General features: G+C 33.1%; 1 long non-coding RNA gene across 1 annotated transcript; it reads left to right on the top strand.

Moving 5' to 3' along the window:
- Positions 1-261: 261 nt before the first annotated feature.
- LOC133854721 (uncharacterized) lies at positions 262-2,557 on the top strand. The gene is made up of 4 exons (XR_009896845.1): positions 262-450; positions 527-591; positions 957-1,014; positions 2,270-2,557. It is a non-coding gene; the product is annotated as an uncharacterized LOC133854721 (long non-coding RNA).
- The last annotated feature ends 3,210 nt before the right edge of the window (positions 2,558-5,767 follow it).

Below are 5,767 nucleotides of genomic sequence, written 5' to 3'. Positions count from 1 at the left end.
TAAAATTAAACAAAACAAAGCCAGGTGAGTGTCGGCCAATGTGAGAAACAAGAGAAAATTGTTGGATTAGGTGAGGAAAAGTCAAAACTAAAAGACAACAAGTAAATGAAAAGGTGACTAAATAAAATAAAGTAACATATATATATATATATATATGAAAAAAAAAGCTGCGCCCCACGTTCAAATAATTTGGTGAAGGCCTATGCCCTTCACTCATCATCTCTCATGGCCACCTGGCCATTAGTTTTATTAAGTGGTATTCGGCCACTTCAATAAAAAGTACCCTTCCTCTTATTTTTACGAGCCACAGGGAGCTTCTCTCCATTTTTTCCTCTTTTAAATTTTTAGAGAAAATCTACGATATACAAAGATCCAACGGTCCAATCTTAGATCCGACTTCGGTAACGTAATCCTTGAAGCTCGATCTACATTTTGACCGAACGTTTTGAGGTAAATCGCTAAATTCGCATTTTTGGAGATTTTTATAAATCTTGTAGAAATTAGTTTAACTTGGCGTTTTCTCTAGATTTTGTGTGGTTTGGAGTTGCTAGGAGCTTCCCGAGCATCGGGCCTTGGTGTGGTGAATTTTTGGTAAGTTTTCCATAGACTTTAGTTTTTGGGTATTTTGTTAAAATGCTATTTATTGTGGTTAACCCTAAGTAATGCTTATGGGTTAGCAATATTGAGTTTAATAAAGTAATTAGAAATTATAGATTAATATTTAGGAATGTTAGGTATATATGGGTTAGGTCCTAATGCTAGTAGTTTTCATAAGTTGAAGATTTTAATTGTAAACCTAGGAATAATTCTATTTATAGGTTTAGTTAATAATGGGTAGTAATGTAAACCCTTAAATTTTGTGGGTAACATAGTAGTGTGGCTTTTGAGCGATTCAAAAGCTACCTAATGGTAATATTAGTTAGAATATTAACTAATTCAATGTCTTGTATTTTTAGCGGCACGTTACGGTTGAGCTTAGAGTCGTTTGGATATTGGGAGTACAAGCAATCTGAGGTGGGTATTCCATTCACTGAGAAAATATATATTTTTATATGTATTGGATTGATAAAAATATATATCTTGTTTATGAAACTGAACCAACCATATGATGAAATGTATATGTTTTGAGATGATTTATTAGTTTCGATTATGTTTAAACTATATCAATGATGTTTAAGAGATAGTGCAAGAGTGAAAAATATTGACTAGATTTGAAGTGTTAAGTTTTGCGGTTGAGATTTAAATTATGCAAATTGTTTGAGAACATGTCATGTTGGAACTGCGTAGATTTGATAAAGAAACTAAGTTTTGAATGATTTCAAAGTGTTGGGTAAAATGCTGGATTTGTTTAGTTTTGAGAGGATGTGATTTAACAAATGCATGATTTCAGCGTGACACAGTAGTGCAATATATACTGGTCAAGCACGGAACATTGAGCATGTAGTATAGAGCATACATACCAGCAGTATCAGTATATCAGCAGCATAACAGTATCAGCCCCAGTTCATGCATAGCATTATAGCATTGTTTTGTGAGAGTTGTTTTTATGATATGAGTAGTTTTGCTAGACGTAGTAGTATGCATAAGAGTCTTCATGGAAAAGATCTTATGTATATTTCTATCGGATGGTCCATGTGTTAATAGCATACATTGAACTTGAAAGTACATGGATACATGACTGCCCAGGCGCGAGTAATGGCATGTCTATGAGTAAGAAAGTTGACTGTTATTGTTCTTCAGGAAAGACATGTTAGCATGATTGAGTTTAGCTCTAGTGCTCTCATGATCTACTGACGTTCAATGCATGAAACTGAAATACGATTAGAGATGGTGTTGCAAGTGTTTTGTTGAAGGATGTTATCCTAGTATGGAAGAGTAAGATGCCATGTTCTTTGCTTAAGACCTATGTGTATACGTGATATCTGTGATGGAGTGAACGTGTGCACATATGTCCAAGCGACCGGTGAAAAGTATTATTATAGAGGGGTTTATATGTAGAAACTTCCAAGGAGGGATGTCTGGAACTTCTACATATGTTCACAGCTATATAGTATGTTTTAAATGATTTCTGAATAGTCGGTGTTTGCTACATTAGCTATTGGTAAATTGTGGCTAATATAGTGCTCGCACGACTAAAAATAAAATAAGGGTTGGTTCTTTGTGAAAACTCAGTTAGTCTTATACCACTGAGGTCTTAGTATGTTTCATGCTAAGGCGGTGAACTCATTCTTTCACCTATGCGGATGTGGATACCACCACAACCGTGTAGATGATATTCCTGTGGTTGCAGGTACTCTTGAGGCGGATGATGATCCGGTAGCTCACTACTTGGGATACTACGATTGAAGCCCGTAGCGACAGTCGTAGTGGGATAGGACTGAGGTGTCCTCATTTTGGGTACTTTTGTATATGGCTTGTGACGTGTGTGTCACACATTATTTTGTATAAGCCATTCTTTTGTATTAGTAATATGTAGTTAAACTTTAAACAGATAGATTTGTGTTATGGCTCACTTATGTATAGATAACAGGTTCATTTATAGTTATGCTTTCCGCTATGTGTATTGGTATCATGATTTATTCCGCTGTAGATGTAACTCTGTATATCAAGTACATGTTATGGGACATGTGTCTATGTTGGATGAGCGACACTTAGTCGTGCCACTGCGATGACTCGTTTATGTTTGTATAAAAAAAAAAAAAAAAAAAACGGGTCGTCACAAAAGTGCTTAAATTCCTTAGAGTATAAACTTATAAAAAAAAATAACGTAGTCGTTGCTCTTGTTTTAATTTAATGTTTGTTTTAAACTGTTGATGCCGAGTATTGTTTTAGTATTTTTAGAACCTTCCGACATTAACCTTGTTTTATTTTCGCATTCTTTTTTTCAAATATAGTAAAATTCATCTATATTCATAGCAAGATTGAAATTTTTATAACGCTCTCGCATCTAACAATTAAACTTAGATTAAAGGGAAAAAAAATATATTACTAACGTTAGAACATTCACACATCTACAGTTAAACTTAAATTAAATAAAAAAAATATTAGTAACATGGCCAATTAAATTGTTTAATAAACAAGGTTTGGGGTTTAGGTTTTAGGGTTTAGGGTTTGAGGTTTAGGTTTTGGGGTTTAGGGTTTAGGGTTAGGGTTTAGGGTTTGGGGTTTATAGTTTAGGGTTTAGGGTTTAGGGTTTAGTATGGAATTTTTTTTTCCCCGCACAATTTACATATATACATAGTATTTTAATTTTAGTTTGCTATTGTTGCTTACGATCTTATTTTTGTAAAGTCGTAATGATAACAAACATTTTTTCTTTTCGCCAGTTCCGCAAAATACCAAAATTCACAATAGCACACAAAATTTATAGTAGCACACTAAAATATATCTCAAATATACTCACATCAATAATTAAAACAAAAACAAAAATTAGAATCATCAATAAATTCCAACATCTACGTATTGACCAATCACAACAAAAAAATATATCAAAATAAAAAAAATAATGCTCAGACAATTTTTTTAAAATTAGTAACATTGCATGAAAAAAAATTTACAAGTATATATTCAAAATTTCAAAGCATTGGACAATGACAAAAATTAAGCAAAAATCACAGAAAAATCAATAAAATATACAAAGTTGTAGCAAAAAATTCAAAACAGAAATGAAAAAATTACTCACAGTGAATATTGTAGTCTAAAGATGGTTGCTTGTACGTGTACCTACATTTTTTTGGGAGAAAAAAAAATTAAACAAATAAATATAATGAACAAACATGCACTGTAAACTGAGAGAGAGAGTGAGGGAACTAAGCTGAGAGAGAGTGAGAGATACCAGCTGTGGGTGTGTCCCGTTGTCCGAAGGTGGTTGCCGGACGGTTGCTTTCTTTCGGTTAGAGAGAGAGCCTGAGAGATAGAGCATTGGGAAAGAGAGAGAGAGAGAGAGAGAGAGAGAGAGAGAGAGAGAGAGAGAGAGAGAGAGAGAGAGAGAGAGAGAGAGAGAGAGAGAGAGAGAGAGAGAGAGAGAGGTGTTTGGAGCTGTGTTGGGCGGGGGACAGTGACCGAACGGAGCACACAGAGAGAGAGAGAGAGAGAGAGAGAGAGAATTTATATAGGGAGCTCGACTGAGCTTAGGAAGACTGAGAGTGAGAGAATCGGGGTGGAGGGGATGCCAGACGACACTCAACTGGGCGGGGGACGGTGGCCGGCTGGAGTTCTGTGAGAGAGAGAGAGAGAGAGAGAGAGAGAACGCGCGGATAGCTTCCTCAGGAAGCTATCCGGCTTTTAAAACCCACTAACCCATTTCAAATTTTCGTAATTTTTTTTTTTTTTTTTTTTTTTAGGGGCAGGTGGCGGGCGCGGAAATATCCTGCGCACCGCAACCCCCCATGACAAGTACACACGTGGCTACTGTGCCACGTGTCTTATTACCACGTCACTGTAGTGTATTATTTTTAAAATTAAACTTATATATATATATATATATATATATATATATATATATATATATATATATTATATTTGTAATAAACCCTAACCGTAAGTGTACTATATATAACCCTAAACCCTAACTTATAAGTATACTATATAAGACACTAAACCCTTAAACCCTAAGTATACTAGTTATATATAGCACTGAACCCTAAAAACAAACTCTAAGTGTATATATTATATATAGCCATAAACCCTAACTATATTTATACACGCATACTATATATAACACAAATCCAAGGTTAGGGTATATATGAGTCATTGTGCATGTATATAGTTTCTAAACCGCTTACGTGCATTATGCATGTATATAGTATTAATTAAAAGTTTTTTTTAAAAAAATTTTTAAAAAAATTAATACAAGGATTTATATGCATAGTGTACAAAACTAAACCATAATTTGGTGCTATATATATATATATATATAGCACTAAAGTAGGGTTATGGTTCAATAAATAAAATATATTGTTAACACTTGTATATATATATATACAAGGATTTATACGAGATTTGACTAAATGAGAATAATTGAAATAACGTAGTACTAAATTGTTAAAGTATATAATAACTAAAAAATTTATTTATAGTACGTCTACAAATGTAAACCCTAACCCTAATTAGAGTTAGGGTTTACTTATAAGTATACTATATAAGGCATTAAACCCTTAAACCCTAAGTATACTAGTTATATATAGCACTGAACCCTAAAAACAAACCCTAAGTGTATATATATATATATATTTGGTGTTATTTGTAAAACGCAAATACAAACCCTAACCCTAAGGGTATGTACTATACACAGTACTAATTAAGCCCTAAGCCCTAAAGCATAAACCCTAACCCAAAAACTAAACCGTAAACCCTAACCCTAAGTATATACTATATATAGCACTACCCTATGGTACGTTAGAGTTCAATAAATATTTATATAAACATAAAAAGTATATATGTTGAAATATATAAAGTAATATTAATTTTTGAACGTGAATAATTTTAAAACGGATATATATATAGTACACAAAAGTAAACTCGTACTATATATACGTACGTATACTATATATAGCACAAATATAAGGTTAGGGTGGTATATAAATATTATATGTATAATATAAGGAACTAAACCCTTAAACCCTAAGTATACTATTTACATATAGTACATAACCCTAAAACCTTACCCTAAGAGTATATATACTACATATAGCCATAAATCCTAACTATATGTATATACACATACTATATATAGCACATATTTAAGGTTATGGCATATACGAGTCAT

This window comes from Alnus glutinosa, chromosome 13, assembly GCF_958979055.1.
Source record: "Alnus glutinosa chromosome 13, dhAlnGlut1.1, whole genome shotgun sequence".
In the NCBI taxonomy this organism is placed as follows: Eukaryota; Viridiplantae; Streptophyta; class Magnoliopsida; order Fagales; family Betulaceae; genus Alnus; species Alnus glutinosa.
The sequence above is the reverse complement of the archived record's forward strand: the minus strand, read 5'-3'. Positions and strand labels throughout refer to the sequence as shown.